Here is a 15,712-nt window from a genome sequence, read left to right as displayed (position 1 = left end):
TTCCTCTGTTCTTCATTTCCACAGAATGGCTCACAAATGAGAGCCAGCTCTTAGCTGCACTGACCAGGTCCCTGGTTTGAAAAGCAACCACCAAGCCCCAAGCTGCTGTTGAATAACCCAGGCTGACCTTCTGTGTTGCATCTGTTTCGCAGCTACTGCACCCCATGCCAGAAAAGGCATTTCAGAGGGCCAAAACAATAGGGATACAGAGGATGCTAAATGCCATCCGATCCAGAGAAATGGAGAACACAGTGGTCAGATGTTGCTGGGAAATGTTGTTTCGCATTTGCGGAAATAGTAATCATAATTAAAAAGGGACCTGTCCCAAGACAAGGCGTTTTTTTGCTCAGGTCTCTACAGGAGGAAACTTACCATTTATTATTAGCATCAGCACCGCTGCAACCCACCTTGTTAATTCAAAGATTCATTTATAAGCTGCTTTGATACGTTGCACTCAGCTCTTTGAGTACTGAAATACTTTTTTGTGCTCTTTACCCCATCCCCCAAGTTTGGTTGCCCTCTCAACCACCAATCTAAATTTGCTTTTATGTGCTACAAAAACAACAACAACCAAAAAAAGTGTGAATTTGCCACTTCTGAACATCTTGTCCTGTTAATTTGTACAGTGCTGGTTTGTTCAGCACAGAAACAGGACTAGGAGCAGAATAAATTTAGCTGCAAGGCAGAGTGGGGGCAGGGAGGGAGCCAGAAAGGTAAGCAGAGTTGAGTTCTGCGATGCGGCTGCTCTTCTCCTGTTGCCCTGCAAGCAGGTTTCATCACGCCCCTGCCCTCCCCCTGCAACCTTCCCTTTGCAAGCTGCAGGTGCGCAGGCTGGAAATGACAGATCCATGTACAGCCTTTGCATCACTTTCTCTTCCTCCCTTCTTCCTGCCTTTCTTATTGATTTGTCTTCCTTCAAATTAGCTTTGTTTCATGGTTTCTCCCACAACTCCTTCCATCTCTCAATTCCCTAGATGCCACGTGACCCTTCTTTGGAACCCTGTGCCCTCCAAGCAGCCCATCTTTTCCCCCAGCTCCTTCCCTCTCCCCCTGACTCTTCCCTTCCCATTTATCAGCTCCATCCCAGTCGCCTCCCCAGAGTTCTCCCCTTCTCCCTTGCTTCGCATTGCTCATGCTCTATACAAGGAGACAGCTAGGGAGGTCATTAAGCCTTAAAACCAGCATTATTGAGAATATATAATGAATATATATGCCAGAGGCACTCTGGAAAAAAAAGTGGGGACTGAGGTGAAATGGGAAACTAACTGAAAGAAAAGAGCAAATACCTTTGTCCATCTGGACCTAAAGATGATGCAGGGGAGCACTGGCAAACTGTTCTATGCAATGTACAGGCAGCTTGGAGAAAATCAGTAGCAGTAAAGCCACAAGTTAACCCAGGCAACTTCCTGCCCATTCAATTTCAATGAACATTTTGGCTGGAATAAATAGCAAGTTTTTCTCTTTTGAAATATAAAAGGGTCAACTCGAAATTAGATTTTTGTTATTTCAGAATATCAAATCTTAACATTTTATTTGGCAACATAATGAGCTGATGGCCTTTGAAAAGGAGAGAGGGAACGGCCAGTTTCATCTTTAGTGCATTTATTTTATGTAACGACTTCCTAAGCTGAGATGAAATGGACAGAGCAGTTATTAGAGCAAGAGGGCCAAGTCTCCTTACATTCACAAAATAGAAATGGCTACGTAAACCACAATAAGTTATTATCTTCAGCCAGGAGTTTAACACCAGCTACAAAGAGAAAGCAAACCAGAATCTGCAATTATAAAAGGTATCTTGCACTAATTGACGATCAGCATCATAAATTTGGGGTGTTTAAACTTTTGTACTGGAGTGAGACCCTGCCTACTCTTTGGGGTCTGCGGAAATTTAAAAATTCTAACTGACACAAGCAAATAAATACATTAATTTAACAATAGTGATTACAGAGCACAGCCCTTCACCCCAACAACATGAGTGAACACGTGTGTACCACCACCTGCTGAGGAGACCTTAAATCACCCTCCAGAGCCCGAGGTGCAATGTGCCATGAGCAGGTTTGGCAGGTTGATTTGGTTTGTTGCAGGTTTCACAACCAGAACAACCCCCAAAAGGTCTATCCAGAGACCCTGTATCTCACTATCACAATTATGGCCTAACAAATCAGTATAACTACCAGCCATATACTAGTAGAAACATTTCTGAATCTATCTAAAAATATATACATTTTCTCAGTATATGTCTGTGGAAAGCAGAGTTGTGAGAGGACAAACACATTTGTGTCATCAGCCTTCTCTCACGGTAGTGAATGGTACTGGGGCTTAGAACAAATAAACTTTCTATTCATGCTGCCATCTCCAGCACCTGTGTGAATAACCTAAGCCCTCAGCTACCATGTCACCACAACCATTCCTTGTCACAGTCATTTCTGCAAGAGTTGGAAGGGTGGTATGTGGGCAAGAGAATTTTATTGCCAAGTACCACAAATTATTCTATTTGGATACTGGCAAAATAACACCTATCCCAAGATTTCTGTTACCACTTAGCACTTGTACACAACTGTTCACTTTGCTTGTAAAGCAATCTCTTGGTCAATCTCTTTCTCCTTGTAAGAGATGCATGAATGTCTCCTGGCCCCACCAATCTCATACAGGTGGATGAGAAGGTTAATCCACCAGCTAAAAGCATCTGCTCATGTGTCACGTGAGACTTGCCCCAGAAATGCCTATACCAAATCACAGTCCCTGACAAGCCATGTCCCTTCATACCCTTCCTGAAGAAGGCAACTCCTCAACCACAAGCAAACTGTTAATGATGTACCGCTGTGTGGTGGAACATGACCAATACTGAATAAGCCCAGGTATAGGACTTCTCGCCTATAGCAGATTGATGTCATGATATCATTTTTTAATTTTATCTATATAGATAAGCAAACATATGCACAGATCATGTTTATTTCACTCTATCAAATATAATTTTAACAAACATGACACAATTTTTACTGTATAACAGAATGTCTCTAAAATATTATAAGTTTCACTGCTTTGTAATTTTATTTCAATAGGGACAAGAAGTATTTCACTGCACAGTGAATGCATTTCATTAAAGAGTATAAATTTACATTCTGTTGTAAATGAATGTTCATTTTACACCGTAATTTTTTTTTACTGCAGAATGTTGCCATTTTAGTATTCACTGTAATCATTCCACTGTGTTGCAAGCAAATGTCATTTATATGATATGTAAAAATTCAGAGAATTCAATTTAAGGGATCTCAGTCTGAAGTATAAATACATGCAGGCCATGTAACACAAATAAACTTACTCCAGATGGTTGCTTACAGCAGATAAAATCAAATCATGCCATCCTAAGAAATTAAATTCCCAGTACAAATATAGGCTATTCAGTATAGTTTCTGCTGACCAAAATGGCCATAAAATTAGCACCAATCCAAACATAATAAATGTAATGAAGTTTTTGCCACTAATAAGAGACCAAACGTTATGTTTTCTAGATAATTTAACAGCTTTTCCATCTGAATATTTTTGAAAATCCACAGAGATTCCCCCAGCTATCTGCCCCAGGAAATACTTTACACATAAATATCTAGAAACAGAAAACTATTGACACGATAAAACAAACGATTCTAAAAGCAACAAGGCTTTATTTGGTCCTCTACCATTACAGCTGCCTGGAGTACTTACAGTACAACCCAAGAGCTTTACAAACAGCCAAGCTATTTCTCCTCTGTTGATAGCCACCTTATTGCTTTCAGCAGCTAGCAAATTAAACCTTCAAAATAATTCTCCTGTGCACTGACTGTAAAGTGAATTTAAATTAAAGCAATACATTACAAGAAAAGTGAGTACCTAGCCAGAGTTCTCAGCAGCCTCTTTCTTCTCCCAAAACCATCCTCAATGCACACAAACATAGCTACACAGTTCACACCTGCCAACATACATCTGCACATAACATATGGTGCAGGACACACCTTATCCCAGCACTCATACACATATGTATTTGCAAACACCTCCTGCCACTGGGAGACAGATGAGTCCAGCCAAGCGCTAATAAAACCAAACAAGAAATGCCTCGCTGCCCATTTTTCCTCCATCAGGTACCCAAGGGTGGGTCAGAGCAAGCTTTAACTGGCAATATTCACCCCAGCCTCACCAAGCAGAGGAAGGCCTGCAACTGTCCCTTTACAGATGGATAGGAAGGTGAAGAAATTAAGTTACTCACTCAATGTCACAGAACAAACCTACACCAGGACAAAGACCTGAAAAGAAATCCTGCATAGCCCTGCCGGTATCCTTCTCTTTGCATTCATATATAGATAGCTCCAAAGCTTGATGTTTTCACCTGGGAGCAGCCTGCAAGGCCGGCTCATGCCTTTCACTTGCTGGCTGCAGCGCAGAGCTGAAAATTACACTAAGAACGTATTAATTACCCTGTTTTCCTGAGGTGATGAAAAAGGATGGAGGTGAACCAATAGATCTGAAGTGCCCTAAAACAGGCTACAGCCTCAAACATTCGTTGCTCTCAAGCTGCTAGAGAGTGCCAAGCCTCAGTAAGTCACATCCTGATGTGAGTGAGCTGAATTACATTTCTGAGGGGTAGTTGTTCTGATTAATGTCAGTTTAGATGAGAATTAGGGAACCCACTTATTATCAACTTACTTATTAAATAATAAATTATTTGAAATCCTGTTCCTTTTGTTTCTGTGCACATATAGCTCAGTTCCAGCTGCTTCTGCACCTCTTGCTTCAAGATTTTAGGTTAAACTCAAGAAAAGTCCTAAGAACCTCTGCGCTTATTCTAGGTCAACTTCAAGTAACCCCCTACAAGCATCTCAACAGGATCATCACAGCAGAAGTGGCTTTAAGTTGGGCATGAGGCAGAGCCAGGTTCAGAAATGGGTATAAGCAGATTTAGATAGGCAGAAAACCTGACCACATCGATGCTGTGAAACCCAACAAACATTTAGTACAAACATACAGCATGGGGCAGGAGAGAAAACCAGCAACAAAATGAGAGCAGCCATTCTCATGGTAGGTATTCTTCTTCCACAGGACCACAGAAATACCAAGAGACATTTTCTCGTGTTGCTGCTTGGCCCCTTGCAGAGCAGCGCAAACAACATCAGGCCTGCTTCACAGCGGAGATAGTGGGCTGAGAATTAGGAGGGTCTGCCCCGAATAAGGAATGGACCGATTGAACCTGCCGAACAGATATGAGGCCTTGCAAGCAGAACCAAACTACAACATCGAGGGAGGTGGTAAGAGGTGACACGGTCAACCTGCATCCTTCATCAAAAAGAGCTCCCAAAAAGCAAAAAAGGCAGGTTATGATCGCAGGAGACTCCTTTCTAATGGGAATAGCAGGTTCTACACACAGGCCTGACCCACTTCTCAGGGAAGTGCTGCCTCACTGGGGCCAAGGTTAAAGGTGTAAAGAACGTACTGCCCTGGCTGAAGCCTCAAATGATTTAGGAACATGGTTTAGGACTAAAGTTAGGTTGTGGCTGGACTTGATGATCCTGAGGGTGTCTTCCAACCAAAATTATTCTATGATGTTCACAGTTTTCCCACCCTGCAAAAACATGTTTCACCTCCTCCTCATTTACATCCCAACTCAGCATGGCCTCAATTATCAGCTCTTTTGGTTTGAGAAAGGTGCAGGGTAACTAACAAGCTTTCTTTTGTAACCCCAGACATTTCAAAGGACTGGAAGTTAGCACTACAAACCTTAACAAAACCAGGTTCGGCTTAATTAATTTTTAATATCCCCTCAATGTCAAGTAAGGAATTACTTCATTGCAGCCAACGCAAAAGCCCTCAAGACTCCCTTTCATACAAAGTTGTATGTCACGACTCTCCTTACCATTTTGTACTAATGCATATGAAGCATCAGTTCACTTTGTTATTCTGTGTAGTGCAGATTTGATTATCGAAATCTGTTCTAAACATTCTTGAGAAATGTCTGCCAACTCCTGGTATTAGCACATAGCCACTCCAGGATTATTCCTCAGCACTGCAAAGCTGTCCTTGTTGCTTGGTAAAAGATTGGATTTACTGGCATTGCATTTCCTGATTCAGCCTTCCAGGTTGGAAGTTCCCAACTGCAGTCCCTTGGAAGCATGTCAGTTACACATGGATCTGGCATCAGAGCAGTTCTGATACCCTTTTCTAGGAAGAGACTGATATTACCGGACGGGAACCGTGTTATCTGCCCTGCAGGACACCGAGTATTCCATGTTTGCTGCTAATTAAATTCACTGTTGGAAGCTCCTTACATCTCCATGTGATACCTAACTGCAGAGCTGGAGGCTGCCCCTAATTGCTTTTTGTAACAAGGTTATAAAAGTCATGCTGCTATGTCCAGATATGGCAGGGCCCTGACAACAGTACATTATCATAGACGACATTAATACCACACTGTATTATGCCAAAATTGGATATTAAAGAGAAGTTCCAGTCCTCCTTCAGTATGTTCTTATTTTTGTCATTTAAGAGCTGTATTTTCACAGGAAGGTTAAGGAGCACTAAAGTAAAACTCCAAGTAAAGTCTGCGGCCATCCATATAATCTAAATTACGTGATAAGTTTAAGACACAAAATAGTTTGTATGAGCAATATTATTAATTGCTGGCCTACGTGATTTCTCTAATATTAATAGCATAGTGCCTTTTGTTTTCTTTGACCTAACACCGACGCAAACTGAAGAATGAGTACATACCAGTGCAGCTTTGCTTGCAATGACAGATTACAACACTTGGCAAGGAAACAAGAAAGAACGGCTGCACAGATCAACAGTTGAGCAAAAGGCTAAGAGGGACTGTGCTGAAACTTCACAAAACTATCCCAGATATGATTGGTTTTAGTCTCAACCACGAATGAACTAGGGAAAAAAAGTAAGTTAGTTCAGCCTGAAACAATCATCTTGGCACCAGCCCTGTTGTTATTTCCATGTAAAACACACATTACTTGGGAACTCAACTCCTACAGAAGCCTTCCCCAGGCATGGTCTCCCACACTACTGGGCAAAAGATTAAAATTAAGTCTCAAAAGATGATTCAGTCACGCTGAAGAGAAGAAAAATGTTTCAAATGTTTGTATTATCAATGGGTACATTCTGCTAGTACTTGTACTTTTGCAGTCTTGCCAGACATTAGAGGCAGAATTCATCCACACAGGTTTTAAGATGTGAGCCAGAAGTCTTGGTTTGCTTCTGTTAGATCATTAAGTATTTTTGTATGGTAATTGCCCGCAATCAGTTAGGGAAATTGTTCCTCAGAAGTTCTTGTTGCTCACTTCTGAAAATAGAGCACCAGCTACCGGTTCAGATGAAGACACCTCCACTGAAGATGGTAGAAGTGCTAAATGATCTCTGAAAACTAAACTCACAGGGCACAGGTTTGCCTAAAATCAATAGCAATTGATTATTACCTAATTAATTAGTAAATCACATTTGACCTAGAAAATGCTCACTAGTCCTACATATGTAACATGTTTACATTAACATTTTGGAAAGCTTAGCAGCTTCCAAGTTCTTTCATGTTTGCATACAGCAGAGATCTCTAGGAAAATCTGATCATGAAGCATAGCATAACTAAACTGTTACAACAGACACCTGCATGAAAAGTCTTTAAGCAACTACAGTCACTTTACACACAACTTGCTAACTGCTATTTATTCTTTACCTATTGCTGAGTCAAGAATAAAATACAATTTTGCTAAACATTTAAAGCAAAAAATAAAGGACAGTGAAGAGCCCTTTCCCAAATGGCTTTCTACTTATACATGCCCTTACTCAAGACCAGGGTAATAAAACATTTTAGCCCTTTCCAATAGCCAGATCTCAACAGAATCAAAACCATCAGCAGCACATCTCTAACTAAAAAGCATCACGGAACAAAGCTTTCCTTGCTCAGGAGCTCACATAATGTTACATGAGGTTTTTCAGCTTACTGACAGAAGATGAGGTTATCTTGTCTGTCTCTGCACCTCTCCCAGTACTTTACATTTCCACCAGGAATCCAGGTAGGACTTCAATAGCTTTGGTTTGTCTGAAGCATATTTCCAAAGAAAGGATTCAGTCCCAGTCAGATCATGAGAGTTAGACAAAGGGGGGAATGTTCACACAACTCACTGAATGCTTCTGTTTCAAATGCACAGCAGAAACTTGTTAAATGATTTTTCAGATGGCAAAAAGTAAACCCTGGGGGATCAAGGTATTATTTGCTGTTCTGTGCCTGGAACATCTAATATTTCCCTGTAATGGAAGAGGAGACCATGGGGAGCTGCAGATGTTCCCAGCGGTGTCTCTCTGCCGTCCATTCTGCCAGCTCCCAACATGACATCTGTGTCACAGAGGCTCTGACGACACTAAAGCGCTAGGATCCCAGTAAAGCTGTACTGCTGTTCACCAGTTGCAGATGGGGGGAGATAATACCCAACTGCATATTCGCATCCTTACAATATAGTTGTAAAAACATTGAGCACTTGACTACACCAGCAGCTTAGTGTCATCTTGTAGACCACTACTAGTTACTTATTGTAATATAAAAGATAATAACTGCTGGTAACTCCGACGCAATAAAGATTTTATGTTGGGGCTTCTGTCAGTGATGTGTCACCCTGGCTCTGATGTGACAGGCATCATGCACATAGGAAGGTAGAACATCTCTGTTTCAATAGCCTCTTCAAATAAAAAGCGCATTCTTTTGCTGGGGATGAATTATATTCAACTTCACATATTCTTACATGTGCTTACTGGCAGTATAAAACAAAACAGCAAATAAACACAGTGAGAAAGATTTCAGCTTGTACATTATATAAAGAATCATAGGAGAATGACATTAGAGGGCTGCAGAAAGCTCAACAGACCAGTATTACAGAGGTTGGTGGGAACATGTTTACTGAGCTGGTTGCTGATTCTTATTTGGAATTCAAGGAGTTTGTGATTGATCAGATCATTGTTTCTTCTCCTCTGACTAAAAGTCTTTTCCACCCTCAGGGAAACACCAAGGAACAATTTGTGAGTACTGCACTTCAGGTATAAATCTATGGTATTTAGTGGATATTTTAACTAATGCTGCCATTTCATTTAATGATATCAAGTAAAGAATTATACAGCCTGATTTTTCCCCTCACACTATGCCAATCAGCAGCAATTGCAGTCTGAGTCTCAGGTTGAAGATTATATTTGCAAATCAGATTTTGGGGGGTGGTAGAGATAAATCTGATAGTCCATGGTTGGATCAAAAGTTTGAAAGCTAGTTCTATAATGAAAGGGTGAAATCTTGGCTGCAAAGTCAACAAAAGCCTCATCCAAAATTTCTCACAGCCCTTTTAATAGCATAAATGTTTCAAGCTAGTACATCTGGGTCTCTGAAACAGTAGCAGCAGTATTTCAAATATTCTCAAAGCCAGCTACTTGGATGAGCTTGAATTGGTGACAATAATTGTGAAGATTAGCTTCTCAGACCAAATAGAAACAAGCCAGGGCCATGCAGGCAAGGCTTGGTTCTCTCACAGGAAACACGTGAGCAAGCAGGATGCCAGGGCTCCAAAGAGAAAAAGCTGAAGGTTGTATCAGCACATGTTCTGAGTGGCAGAAAATTAACAATTTTGATACTGCACCTACTCCAAAACATTTATCACTGAAAACATAAAGGCAAAGAATAGAATAGTAGAAATCAGTGCAAACCTAGAAAATATCCTGCATGTTTGGGACAACAAATAATCAATATTTGTTCCCCAAATTGTAACTGCTGAACCAAAACTTCATTTAGGTCACATGAAGCACCACAAAAAATGTATCAAGCAACATTCAGCCAAGCAACACATACCAGACCTTTCCTATCAACAGGATTCTCCAAACACACCATTTCAGGCAGGTCACCAAACAGCAAGATACCAGCTGTTTGCATTTACTTTTTCCTTGTTACATTTCTAAAACAAACATTTTAATCAATTTGATAAGCAAACCAGATTTGTGCCAATGCTTCCAACAATTAACTTGCAAGAAATCCTGTGATGAACCTTAGTCTCTTTTCACGCTGATTTTATTATATTCATAGATCTTTACATTTATTCATATACAAATTGAAAACTAAACACTGGCAGGCTAGCAGACCAATCAGTGACCTGAATGTTCCAGAAAATGAAATGGTATATGCCTTAGATGTCCTGCAAGGTTTGCTGAAGCAGGAAGAAGTATGGCCAAATAACTTGCATTCAATAATTCCCCAGAAGCACCAGTGCCCCCAACCTTAGGAAATTCTGATGCAACTATAAGGGAAGATACATATTTCTGGCAGCTGCCTACAAAAGGAGAAAGTGGGATGCTCAGGAAAAAGAAAACACTAAAAAAAATATTAATACACTGGAAGTTACACATGAAGAGAAGGGACAGAAGATTTCTTCTCTGACAAGCACTAACCCCAGGCCAGAGGGTTACAGATCCATCCTGTGCTAATGCTTCCTTTCCACTTTGATCACAACCACCTTTATTTTTTTATTTATTTTAAATACTGGCTTTGAAGTCATCCCTTGTGGGAAGGAAATAAAAGGATGTGTTACAAAACATCTCTTGATTAGCCATTTGGTCTGACCAGCTGAGCTTCTTTTAAAGTTATGCAAGAGAAGTTGAGCCAGGCCCTCAAGCACAGGGTGCTCTTGGCTTTAACTGGAGCCTGATCAAACCATTGTCTTCCTGTCAGGGGATGCAGTCTTGCAATCCTGCAGCTGAAATAGTGCTTTGATAATACCTTGCGGAAAACTGGCAAGAGCAACCATTTAATGTCACATTTCTGCTTTTACTGTACAGCTCTTATTACTTTATATGCATTAAAGATGCATGGCTGCTTATAAATCTTTGATTACACTACAGGCTAGACCTGTTATATTTTTCACCTCCCTTTAGGATAAAATTTACAAATTTCATATATGTCATATGGGACACAGGATACTTGGCAAATTTGAACATGGACATTCATTCAATCGAGTGCAGCACCTGTTCCTGGGAACAGCACCAAAAACAGGAAGGCAGAATTTGCCCTTTTTAGCAAATAACTATGTTAGAATTGTGAGAGGCAGCCTCAGTGGTGTGTTTGGAAGCTGAGGTGCTCTCTTTCTCTTTTACTTGTCCCTCCTTTCATATTCCTGCTGCAAGACAGAGCATGACTGGAGACTCTTAACACATGAGCTGGTACGATTTTTTTTTTTACAGCTCCAGGCAAGAAAAATACTCCATGAAGTGGACATATCTGACAGGATAGGCAAGTTTCCTAAAACAGTGAAACAGTAGCCTACAAACCTACCTAGTAGCTGGAAAGAATCACTCATCAAAGATGCATAGCAGGTGTTGATTACATTCATTGATTCAACCTCCTACTAACAGCTACTCTTGACAAATCCACCAATGTATTGCCCTGTTTGCAAGCACTGTCCATGTTTCTTGCCCTTCAGCCCTACTCCTCATATTCAACCCCACTTAGACATAGCCATCACAGTCCTGTACTGTTCCTCTTGCCACCCAGTCCTCAGCAATCAAGTACAACCACCACAACACCTCCTAGCAAGGCCAGTCAGCCTGTATTAAACTTGCAGCAGAGACAAGAGCACCCCTGTGGAACCTCCTTGCTCCCTGAGAAACAAGAGGTGCAAATCATCCCAAGGCCCATGAAGCTGCAGAGGAATCCTAAAAAATGTAGTTTGATAGACCAAGAGAATGAGGCACTTAACAAAGGGAAGGCTAAGACGACAAAAAAAGCAAAAACAAATATCAACATGCAAAGCAAAGATTACAGAGGTATACATCCCACTGCCTGAAAGAGATCCCACTGTAATTCTTGCCATGCCACTCATTGCCTTGAGACTTACCACAATAAAGTAGTTATGCCGTCTTCTAATTTACAGCTGATTTTACAAGAAGAGGGTATTTCTCTGCCCATACTTGTTTGTTGTTGTTGTTTTTTTTTTTTTCCAAGAGACGTAGTTTGACTGGATTCAGGAGCCTAAAATCACAAGACAAAAAACCCCAGGGTAACTTAGAGGAAGGGGTGGGGAAAACTTCTTCAGTCACCCAGGTGGTGATAGTTAAGTGAGATTTGCACCTGGGCAAATTACCCATTAGTCTGCAGCAGGTCCTGGTAGAAATGCCCCACTCTGCTCTTAACCCTTGCAGAACTGGCATCCTCCCATCACTTTTGGTCTCCTTGCTGACTGTTCACCGCCCTCACACATACACTGCTGTATTTTGTGCTTTGGAATAATCTCCTCATGCTTAGGTATTGTGCAGATCACAGCCAGCAGGCTCTACAGGTTTTCAGCCTCTTTTTGTTTTCAAGCCAGTATCAGGGCAGCTGCTCTTTGGAACTGCCTGTTCCATGTATCAGGAGATTATGAAGAAAATGGGTTATTTCCAAGAGGGCTAACACAGTCATTTTATCCATTTATACTTAGTGATTTCCCCCTGATGTAGTACATTACATGAGCTGCCCTCAGTTTCATTTTTACAGCCATGTTTTAATATCCTTTAGAATTGTATGCATTACTTAGCATACTGTGGAGTGAGGATAGGCCAGGTGTGAATCATTTTACACTACAAGAAAACAAGTTCTCCTTTGTGTATAATTATCAAGTCTGCTTCTAGAGAGAGCATTTCTCTACAGGTGGGCTACAACAATCAGCTAACTTATACCACTTGATAAATATCTGAAGGTCACTACAGCAGGATTTCCTCTGAAAAGCAGAGTACTTAGAAATAGGGGACTAGTTGAGGTTCGGGGAAATAGGCCTATGCGAAGTTTGGCTTCTTCAACAGAATATCAGAATTTCTTGATAGCTAGAACTGAATATTGAGAAAAGGAAAAGCTTTGCTTCCAGTTCCAACATTATCTGAGCAATGTAAGTTACTAAAGAGGGAGAAATACATGATTTTACTAGGAGTGATATTGTTTTATAGTGACAGATACTACTTTTTTTGGACTTGGTAAACATAACAGATACAGAAGCCATTTGAAAGGCAGGTGACACTATGCAATGTTACCATGCACATTATCACTTTATTTGTGTCAAATTCACATTAGGTTACAGTCATTTTTTTCTATGGTATTGAAAATTTCCCCTTAAAAACCCACTTTTTCATTTTCTCCTCAATTAGCTTTTTCAATAGAGTTAAACTGGATGCTAATCCCTTTGATTTGTGGGTTGTCTACGTGAGGATACTTGATTAGTTTGAATTGATTTCTCTCAAGGGTTTAAATTCAAGGCAGAGAAGTCAACCTGCATGAGTCCATCTTATGGACACCTGTTCACAGCAGCCTGACCACAGTTAGGCAGAGTTTGTTTCCACAGTGGACAATGTAGGCCATGTTTGTAGGACAAATCCAATTTGTCCAGGTGCATGAGCTGTCAAACTTTCACGACATCTGCAATAGCACGTTTTCTCAGAACAATCTCTTCATGATAGCACAAAAAAAAACCCCCAAGCATAGGTTTGTGCCCTTGGAAAGAACACTGACCAGTAAGATATTTTTAATTGGAAATTTCTACCTCCTCCATCTCCTTCAGCAAATAATAATACAGTTACATGTAATAATTTAGTGTTGCAATAAGAAATATTAAAAATGCCAACAACTCTTCACGCAAGACCTCCTAGAAAGAACTTGTATGCTTTTAAAAATCAACAATCCAAAAATTAAATGGGAGGTTAATCCGATCCTCTTTGTGCAGTTGAGTCTGCTACATATGCAAGTGCTTTGTGTCAGATTTTTGTACCAGCATAAGCATGTGGGATCAGACACACATGAGGAGTCCTGAACTTTTCTGCAGACAGATGAATGAATTCGAACTGAAGCAGCAGCACAGATCTTGCACAATCCAGTCCAAAAATAGTAAAGAAATCCCTTTTCTACATTTAGCACTGTGTGGAAAGGTTTATGTGTTCATTGATGAACTAGGCTAGCTAGAGGTTTACAAGAGCTGTATCTCTTTATTTCTACAGTCAAAAGGGTGTAGAGTTTTGAATATTAGCACGATGTTATCTCCCTTTTTGCTTTCATTGCATTCAGGAAGGCTGGCTCCACCAAATAGTACATAAATCTTAACTGTCTGTAATCTGTAATAAAAAGATGTTTTTGAAAAAGGGTTTCTTGGTAGACCATTATCCATTTTGTACCACTTTTTCTTGCCTTGTTCTGTCTCTTTTTTTCTTCTATAAGAAGGAAACAGAGATTTTCCCTCTCTCTTTTTTTCTTTTTCTGGCCTGATCTTATTCTTGCGGCTGATATACAAGAGCACTGATACAATGCAGTTTTTCATTTTGTCAGCCTTTTTAAAATGGATTCCATAGCATGATCTGACCAGCGACAGATGACCCAGCACTTCCACTTGGAAAACTAACGCCGAATTATCTGGCTTCCTGGGGTCTGATGGAGATGCAGTGAGAATTAAAAAAAAAAAATTACTGCACAAGAGCAGTGGTGACTGAGGTAGGGTCTACATGCTGAGCTTTTGACCTCAACCGTTTCTACAGTAACTGTGTGATGTATTGTGCTTTCTATTCTCAGACTCACATTGGAAGCCAATTAAATTAAAAGGCTATTCATTTCATTATATGTGTCTCCAGGACGCTCAAATAGAAATGCAAACGATTCCTGTTCAGAGTTCCCTGCATCAGAGAAACTGATATTGTACTGCTAATTTGTGATAACAATATAAACCAATATGCAATCTGTACTGATTTAAAATATGTGCATAGGATGTACACTGAACTTACAAAGCACTGATTAGGGAGATCATGAAATTAAATGTTTCGAAGGGCACTTGTTTGAAACCCTCAAGGCAGCTCTTTTTCTTGGTTTAATCAGATAACTAATCATTGTAACTCACACTTTCCAAGAGCCAGATTTATCAATACTAGGATACATGGATCTGAAATATTGAACAGTTACAGTCTCAGGAAAGCTTGGTAAAAATAAAAGCTGCAAAAAGGTGGTCGGTAAGCACACTGCTGCTTTAAAAAAGGGAATGGAAGAAAAGAGAGAATACTTCCTACTAAAGATAAAGCAGGAATCATTTGAGGACTGATCCACCAATTTGAACAATAAAGCAGCATATTCCCAAATACTCTTAAGAACTGGTATTATCTCCATCTCAGTGAGAAATTAGTATTTTGGTCAAATCACAGAAAAGAAATGGGCATGAAACATTATTCTACTGCCTGTATTTTTATTCTAAATTAAGCCTCTGGTATAGTTCCCCATGTCACTTAAGAGCGATAGTAATTTCTGATCTGGAGGAATGACCTTCACATTGAAGGGAAGAGAAAGAACGTGAACACCATCCTGCAGGATACAAAATAATAGCCTGCAACAAGCCATTTGTAGATCATCTTTGCAGGCTAGCAACCACAAATTGAAACTTGCCTATCATCAATGGCAGATCAAATGTTAGGGCTTTTATAATGGTCATGGTACTGAAGGCTTGTTGACGGAGTAGCTGTGGGCTTATATTGGAGGCAGGAGCCTTCACTGCGGTTTATCTAGACATGGCTGGCAGGATATAATAAGCTAAATGAGGTTGAAATGACAAAAATGTCTCCAGGCTTATGAAAACCTGGAACACTATTTCTAGGAAAACCTGGTAGTTTAGACAAAACTGACAAACACTTAACTCCCTTTTCAGATAGATGAAATCATTCTGGG

General features: G+C 40.3%; 1 long non-coding RNA gene across 1 annotated transcript in view; it reads right to left on the bottom strand.

Annotated features, from left to right (window-relative positions):
* LOC139827494 (uncharacterized) overlaps positions 1 to 15,712 on the bottom strand; it is a 91,763-nt gene that overhangs the window by 58,923 nt on the left and 17,128 nt on the right. The window contains exon 3 of the long non-coding RNA XR_011738086.1: positions 11,886 to 12,019. This is a non-coding gene — a long non-coding RNA (uncharacterized lncRNA). The remainder of the gene's footprint in view (positions 1 to 11,885; positions 12,020 to 15,712) is intronic.

This window comes from Patagioenas fasciata, chromosome 3 (genome assembly GCF_037038585.1).
Source record: "Patagioenas fasciata isolate bPatFas1 chromosome 3, bPatFas1.hap1, whole genome shotgun sequence".
NCBI lineage: Eukaryota > Metazoa > Chordata > Aves > Columbiformes > Columbidae > Patagioenas > Patagioenas fasciata.
Note: the sequence above shows the minus strand (reverse complement) of the source record. Positions and strands in the feature narration are given on the sequence as shown.